At 38.5% G+C, this 8,513-nt stretch overlaps 1 non-coding gene across 1 annotated transcript; it reads right to left on the bottom strand.

Annotated features, from left to right (window-relative positions):
• Nucleotides 1-7,889: 7,889 nt before the first annotated feature.
• On the bottom strand, nt 7,890-8,036 carry LOC130458695 (U4 spliceosomal RNA). Its single transcript, XR_008918086.1, has one exon. It is a non-coding gene; the product is annotated as a U4 spliceosomal RNA (small nuclear RNA).
• Nucleotides 8,037-8,513: the final 477 nt, after the last annotated feature.

Here is an 8,513-nt window from a genome sequence, read left to right as displayed (position 1 = left end):
GTACAGTCGACCCAGTACATTTGAAATTCTTTATGTATGCACTATCGCCTGGGTTTAAATGATGAAGCAAGAAATCTATGGGGGCTTCTTGAACAGCAGCTCCAGAGTTGTGGAGTTCTCAAATTTTTTTTTTGTAATTATCTGATATATGTAGCAATGGTTGTATCCCCTCCTAACAATGAGGTATAGGCAGGGGTAAATGGCTGTGCCTGAATAGGTGGATGTTCAAATAGCATCTCAAATGGCGAGATGTGTAAATCGCCTCTGGGTCTGCTTCTGAGATAAAATAGGGCCAGAGGTAGAATTTCAGGCCATACTTTAAATTAGTCTCCATGCACAATTTGCCAATCATGATCTTAAATTCTTTATTCATTCGCTCAACTTGGTCGGACCTCTGGGGATGATATAGTATATGAAATTTAGGAGTTATCCCCAAACATGAATAAATTTGAGATAACACTGAATCAGTCAAATGAGTTCCTTTATCCAAATCAATACATGCTGGCAGGCCCCAAAATGAGGAATAATTTCTTTCAAAATGGTTTTAGCAATAAAAGCCGCTGTGGCATGAGCAATAGTAAATGCTTCTGGCCACCTGGTCAGTTGATCGACCATGACCAGACAAAATTTATTCTGTCTGGCTTTTGGCATAGAGATAAAGTCAATTTATAGGTGCTCAAATGATGTATAAGCAAGAGGACATCCACTAAAGACCTTTCCTCAAAAGTCATATTTATTAAAGGCCTGGTAGGTAGGACAGTCTGTACATACTTTGGAGGCAGTTGTAATTATTCCAGGTGCTATAAATACTCTTTTAACAGAGTCTACAATGCCTTGGGTGCCAAAATGGCCATGTTTATGAATGGAGTGACAAATCTGGCTATGGAAAGCTCTAGGGATCAGGGTTTTGCCATCTGATGATACCCATTGGTTTTTGCCTCCACAGCATTTTAGTGTGATATGTTCATTATTTAATAAGGTTATCTCATATCTATTAATCCTATGGTCAGTAAATGTCTATGTTCTATGTCTTAATAAAAATGCCTCTACTTTGTGTGGGCACAATATGGTCAGAGGGCATCCCAATACCATATTGGCAGAATTGTTTACCAGTAAAGCTGTGGCAGTCACTCCTCTAAGGCACAGTGGTGCTCCAACATCTACTGGGCCAAGCTGGGCTGAATAATAGGCTTCTGGGTGTTGAGCAGGTCCCAAAAGTTGAGTTAGAACACCTGAAGCTACCCCTTTTTGTTTATGGACAAATAAGGTAAATGGTATATCATAATTTTGTATGCCTAGAGCAGGGGCAGACAGGATACCTTGTTTTAAATTTGAAAGAGCTGTTAGGTGTTCTGCTTCCAGTTTAAGTGGTTCAGGGACCAAGTTTTTTGTGAGTACTACAAGGGGCTTAGTGATTTCCCCATAGCAAAGGGGTCTACTGCCAACAAAATCCTGTTGCTCCAAGAATCGCCTTCAATTGCTTTTTAGTGGTAGGAGCACTTAACTTTTGGATATTTTCAATATGCTTTGGAGAAATTAAACGGGACTCAGCAGTCAAAATAAAGCCTAAATATTGTACCTTGGGGAGACACCACTGAACTTTGTCCTTGTAGACCTTGTGGCCTCTCTTACGTAGCTCTAAAAGGAGGTGCTTGCTATCCTCTTGGCATGCTTCAGTGTTTGGCGAAGCCAAGGGCAAATCATCCATATACTGTATTAAATGGCTGTATTTAAATTTTATGGCATCTGTATCAGCAGTTAAGAATTGTGTGAACAGGGTGAGCTGTCCATGAACCTTTAAGGCAAACAAGCCCAAGTCCAAGTTCACTGGGAGCCCTTCCAGGTGAAAGCAAAGATACACCTGGAGTTCTCATGTATAGGTATAGAAAAGCAAGCTGAACACAAGTGTACTACTGTAAAGTATGTGGCTGTGCTAGGAATAGAAGAAATAACAGTATTTATGTTAGAAACTACAGGGTGTCTCTTTATAACGTGATTGTTCACAGCTCTCAGATCCTGGACAAATCAATAGAGATGTTTGCCATCAGGCCCCAGTTTTGGCTTTTTAATAGGCAGAATGGGCTTATTGTATTCAGATTTACAGGGAAGTATGATGCCTTGGTCAATCAATGAATTCATTACAGGTGTAATGCCATCAATTGCCTCCTCTGAAAGTGAGTACTGAGGAACAGAAGGAGGTGGGCTAGATTTTGTTTGAATTTGTATAGGGACAGCTGATTTAAGTAGGCCAACATCAGAAGATGATATGGCCCAGAACGTCTCAGGTATATCAATTTGGATCTCAAAAATAGGAGTCCCCTTAGTTTCATGAGCATCTGAAAGAAGTCCTGGGAGTAGAGTTAAAGATTCCACAGGCAGTTCAAGTGTTAATGAGCCATCTGGAGAACAAGTTATTGTAACCCTAAACTTGCATAAAAGTCTCTTCTCTGCAAATGTATGGGGGAGCCAGGCATTAAGAGGAAAGAGTATTCCTCACTAAGGGGTCCTATATGCAGTATTGTAGGAGAATGTTTTAGAGCCTTTAGAGGTATCCCTGATAGCCCCATGACATTAATTTAACCAATGGAGCTGCAATCTGAATCAATCAATATAGACTTGGAAGCTCCAGTGCCCAAAAGACAATAATAATAGGTGTTACCAACCTTTGATGTTACATGAGGCTCATCAGTATGGGGGGGGGGGGGAGGAGCTGTGGATAGGGACAAGGGGCAGTAAGATGTTAGGGTCTAAAAATCAAAGGTTGTATCCTCTGATTCCTGTGCCCCAACCTCCACCTGTACATTTTCATAATTTTTTGGTAGTTCCTTGGACTCACTCCTGAGGGGCAGAAGCACCCTGGGTGGTTTGAGGGGGAGCTCCACTCAAGATATATTGCTGTGGGGTCATTTGATTTGAGTTGCCAGGTGCCTGATTTATGTCCCTAGAATTATTATTATCAGTCCTAAAATTATGAGTCCTGAAATTTCCATTATAATTATTATTTCTATAATTGTTTCTTTGATAATTTTTCCAGTGGATATTGTTTCTTATTGCCTGGAACAAAGTCCTACATTCCTTAATTTCATGGCCCTTCCTCTGACAGAATTATTTATTTGTTTTTGCCCTCTAGTTTAAGCAAGCAAGCACTGAAGCTAAGCAGGAAAGGGGGGAAAAATAAAAGAGAAAAAAAGAAGAAAAGAGAAAAAAGGAAAAAAAATAGTGCTCAATATTGTCCCCTCGTGGCCAAGAGGCAAAACTACAACTGGGAGGGGAGGGGGGATGGTTAGGGGTGACTTTCAGGGTAAGGGGTGTTATTAAGGACTGCCAGAATCCAAAATGGAGGATATTACTACAAAATTGGATGGGGTTTGAGAGAGACGAAATAAGGCAGGTTTGGTAAAGTAAGAATGGGGCTGGGGTTTTTGGTAGAGGGCCAGGACCCTCCCTGCCAAGGCAAGAAGCATTGCAGAGGCTAATAAGGAACTAAGGGCCCAGCAGGGAAAAGGGGCTTCCCTTCAGCAGTGGGCCAGGGAAAAGGGAATCTTATACTTACCAGCTAGAACAGGAACAGGTTGACAGAAGCAGCAGAAAACTCAGGGGTGTGGCAGCTACAAGAGGCCAAGCCAGGAGTGACTAGACTTCTGCAGCTGCAGGAGGCAGTAGCAGCACTGGGTTGGGTTCAGGGTGCCAAGGCTGAGGTGGCAGTTCGAGGCAGTGGGGGAGGGGTGGGCCTGCCAATTAGCTGGAGTTTGGGCAAGCCGCAGGCAGGAATGGCAGATCAGACTGATTGGGCTACTCTCTGGCCATGGGTGAGGAGCAGCTTCTCCACTAAGTCCCCTAAATTAAGGGAGCTGGGCCAGTAGGAGAACAACCTACAGGCTGGGGTGGAAATACTCACAGCTGTTGGAGGCTCATAAGGCAGAAGGAGAGCTAGAGGAATGACCTGCAGCTGGGTGGCTAGAGATGCGGTTTGAAAACTCCCAGCACAAAAACAGCTTTTGGTTGCAAACCAGTAGCGGTTTTAAACTGTGGGGTTTAGGCAAGTTGGTGCTTTAATGCTGACAGCTGTTGGAAGCAGCTGTTCTCTGGTAGTGCAGCCAGGGCAGAAACTGCCAGCTTTAAAAAAAAAAAAAAGCTCTGAGTTCTAAAGTCCCTTTGTAAGTCGCCAAAAACATACAAATTAAAATTAATATTCAATACTCAAAGTTTATTTAATACTATTTATTAAAAATCCACTTAGAGAAAAGAGAAATTAAAAACAACAAGAGAAAGGAAAAAAATGCAAAACCAACAACACTCCCTCTTCCATGCTGATACCAGCCAAAGAGGCCCTGTGGGTGGAAAAGGAAACTCAGAACCTCAATACACCTAAGGAGAAGCACAAACAGAAAAAAGGAAAAGGGTATTGTGGGAAATGTAGTCTCTAGGGTTCAGGATTCTAAATCAATACACATAGCACCTAAAACTCACGATTGTTGTAAGGATTAAATAAGATAATTAAAAAAAAAACATACCTTACATCTTAGAATCAATGCTATGCATTGGTTCCAAGGCAGAGGAGTGTTTAAGGGCTAGTCAAAGAGGGTTAAGTGACTTGGCCAGGGTCACACAGTTAGGAAGGGACTGAGATCTGGCTCTCTATCCACTGAGCTACTTAGCTGCCCTCAAGATAATACTTTTAAATTACATATTTTACACTATATAAATGCTGGGACAGGTATGTGGCATAGTGGGTAGGGCTCCAGATGACTGGAATCAGGAAGACTCAATTGCCTGAGCTCAATTCTGTCCTCAGAACACTTACTAACTATGTGACCATGGGTAAGTCACGTAACCATTTTTGCCTCATTTTTCTCATCTGTAAAATAAGTTGGAGAAGGAAATGCCAAGCTATTTCAGTGTTTCTCCCAAGAATAGTCCAAATGGGGATATGGAGAGTCAGACATAATTGAAAACAAATGAACAGCAACAAATATAGATGCTAGCCATTATTGTTATTATTATTATTATTATTATTATTATTATCAATAGCTGAAAATTAAGCACTTTATAATCAGGATATCTAATATTTTTCTCAACTCTGAAGAGGAACAACAGCCAAGGAGCGGAGAAAAGAGCTTCTTTTAATTATAACACTCATTTCCAAAATGTTTGATTTGTAAAATTTTTCCTTTTAATAATTTAATGAGTTCAAGGATTGTTCCCAATTCAGTGATGAGGAAGTAGGGGCTTATCACACTGTGGCAGTAATGATGGAATGAAAACAAAACATAGGATGTGGATAGAAATGACCTAGAGCCCAAATCCTGCCTCTGAACCTTATGTGATCTTGCTCTCTTTGCCAAACCTTTCTGTCACTCAATTTCTCCATCTATAAAGTGGGAGGGGAAAATAGTGCCCTTCTTTCCTTACAAATGTTGTAGTGACCAAATCAAAATAATAAATGTTAATTGCTTGTAAACTTAAAAGTATGATAAAAGTATCAGCTTGTATTATAAAACCTAATGTGATGTAAAAAAAAAAAAACTGAACTAGAAAAAAATAATACCTGAGCTCTAATCTTACATCTCCCACCTACTGCCTTTCTGTCCTTTATTGCTACTCTTGTTTCCTTGCATTTGAATTCTCATCCTTAAAATGAGGCTGATATTTCAACAGTCCCTATGTCATATGACTGATGAGGGAATATAAAGAAAAGCTTGACAGTAAAGAAACTAGGAAATCATCCAGCCATTGTGCAAAGCATGTTGGAACTATTCCCCAAATTACTAAAATATAAATATCCTCTAACCCAGCTATAAATACACTAGACCAATGACCCTAGAAATCCAAAAGGAAGTAGACTTTTATGTAATAACAAAAAATTATAATATCTGTATTTGTGGTAGTCCAGAAAGAAAACTGAGGGCATCATCCTACAGAGAAAATGCCTAAATAGATTGTGACAAAAATATAAAGGAATACAATGTTATTATGCTTTATAAAATGGACAGTTTATGAAAAAGTTGGAAAATATTTATGAACTAATAGTTAGAACAGAGCAAAACTCTGAGAACAATTTGTAAAAAGATAAAATTATCTAGGTGGCATAGTGGATGGAGCATTGGTTTTGGGATAAGGAAAACCTAAGTTTAAATCTGGCCTCAAATGCTTACTAACTTTGTGACCTTAGGCAAGTTCTGCTTTCCAAATTTTCCTCAATTATAAAAAAAGGTTTAATAATAGTTCTTGTCTTCCAGGATTGTTGTGAGAATCAAATGATTGTATTTATGTGTGCTTAGCATAGTATCAGATACATAGTAGGTAGTAAGTGTATAGATGCCAACTATTGAGAATTTAAATTCTTTGTATGAGTATAACAGAATGCTGAGATAAGGGAAAATTATTCATGCTAACCCATGAGGTAGCAAAACAAAAAAAGGAGGCAATTGAATTGGTGATAGACTGCAGAATTACATGACAGAAAACATCTGGATGTTCTCAAAAACAGAATCTCTTCAGAATGAAGAAAAGGACTTGTGACAATATGTCAACTGGGGACAGGGTTGTTTGTTTAAAGATATAAAATGGGATGATTTAGTGATTTTGTACCTTCTTACATGCTAACTGCATGCATGTATTCGTGTATGTATTTATACTTCTGTATGTGACTATCAATCAATTTCTCATTAACAAAGTGTTTCTGTCCCTTGATTTTTACAATTCAAGACATGTGGTAGTGGTTGTAGTAGTAGTAGTAGTAGTAGTAGTAGTAGTAGTAGTAGTAGTAGTAGTAGTAGCAGTAATGGTAGTAGTAGCAGTAATTGTTGTTGTAGTAGTTGTTGTAGTAGTAGTAGTAGTTATTGTAGTAGTAGTAGTAGTAGTAGTAGTAGTAGTAGTAGTAGTAGTAGTAGTAGTAGTAATGGTAGTAGTAGTAGTAGTAGTAGTAGTAGTAGTAGTAGTAGTAGTAGTAGCAGTAATGGTAGTAGTAGCAGTAATTGTTGTTGTAGTAGTTGTTGTAGTAGTAGTAGTAGTTATTGTAGTAGTAGTAGTAGTAGTAGTAGTAGTAGTAGTAGTAGTAGTAATGGTAGTAGTAGTAGTAGTAGTAGTAGTAGTAGTAGTAGTAGTAGTAGTAGTAGTGGTAGTAGTAGTAGTAGTAGTAGTAATAGTAGTAGTGGTAGTAGTAGTATTGACTTAAGAACTCTGAAGAGTCCAATGGTAAACCATGAGTTCATTAGAATAAAGATGGGACATGTAGTTCACCTTGTGACAGAAAGTAATAAATTCAAAATTCAGAAAACATTGTACATGTTTGTAAAGGACTAAAGTGGAAATTTTTCTTTCAAGACTATCCAGCTATATATTTTATTTCACTTTTATTTTATTATTGAGCAAGGCACTATGAGGAATGAACTGAAAAAACGAAAGAAAAAAGATACTTTGTTATGGTATGCCACATTTATTTCAATCTATTTTACTAATATGCAATGGTATTGATCTGAATTAAAAGTGAGACACTAAAGCATACTTCCAAAGAAGAATGATGAAAATATGCTAAATCTCTTTGCTACCAAAAACACATTGACTGCTATTTTTATTACTGGTAATGGAGATAGAATTTATTTTGAAAAGACTCCCTAGCAATAATAACAATAATAATAAGTGCTAAAGGGATCTTTATAGTAATAGGCAATAGGATATTTGGGAGAGTAAGCCCCAAAAGCTATGTTGGGGAGGAGGGTAGAGAGAGAGGAAGGAGGGAGAAAGAAAGAAGAATGAAAAGGAGCAAGAACAGAAACAGGAGATGGAGGAGGATTCTACAACTACATAGACAATAATTCCCATTTCCTTGGCACCCTATTCAAAGTCAGCCATCAGAAAAGAAAACAACTTCATAAAATATTTCACACTAAAGTAAGATCACTAATCTAAAGCTAAATATAACCTAAGAGTCAGGTAAACAAGCCTGATCCCTGCTGTAGTATATGCATTTTAATTAGCAAGAATCCCACCTTGGTTAAGCCTCATTGGCTAGGATACAGCCACTGTGCAAAGCGAGTATATGCATTTTAAAAGGGAATGGATGTTCATCTAAGAGTAAATAAGTCATAAGAACAAAATGTCAGGCCACATGGTTGTTAGAAATGAGAGGTAGTCTTGCTCAAGAAATTATCCAAACTCCTTCAAATCATGCTGTGCCCAAATTCAGACTCTTCCCGGGGTAAAGCCAGCCAAGGAGATCCAAGAGGAGGAATGGGAAACATGCGTAATAGAATTTTTTCATGCGTTCACAAGATGATAGGTGATCACATTCAAATATATTTTTAAGGGCTACAAAATTGTTTCTTTCAAACATTTAAATTTAAAGTGACTACAGGTCATATAAGCCTTCATAGGATTGGGCTGTACTAACTGCCTCCCTTCTCACCCTCCCTTTTTCCCCTTGGTACTAGCAAGCTGATGAGCAAATGAAACCATTTTAGGATTTCGCAATAATACATCTCTTTCAACCATGTCCTCCCTGACAGAATGAC

Source organism: Monodelphis domestica, chromosome 3, assembly GCF_027887165.1.
Source record: "Monodelphis domestica isolate mMonDom1 chromosome 3, mMonDom1.pri, whole genome shotgun sequence".
Taxonomy (NCBI): Eukaryota; Metazoa; Chordata; class Mammalia; order Didelphimorphia; family Didelphidae; genus Monodelphis; species Monodelphis domestica.
The sequence above is the reverse complement of the archived record's forward strand: the minus strand, read 5'-3'. Positions and strand labels throughout refer to the sequence as shown.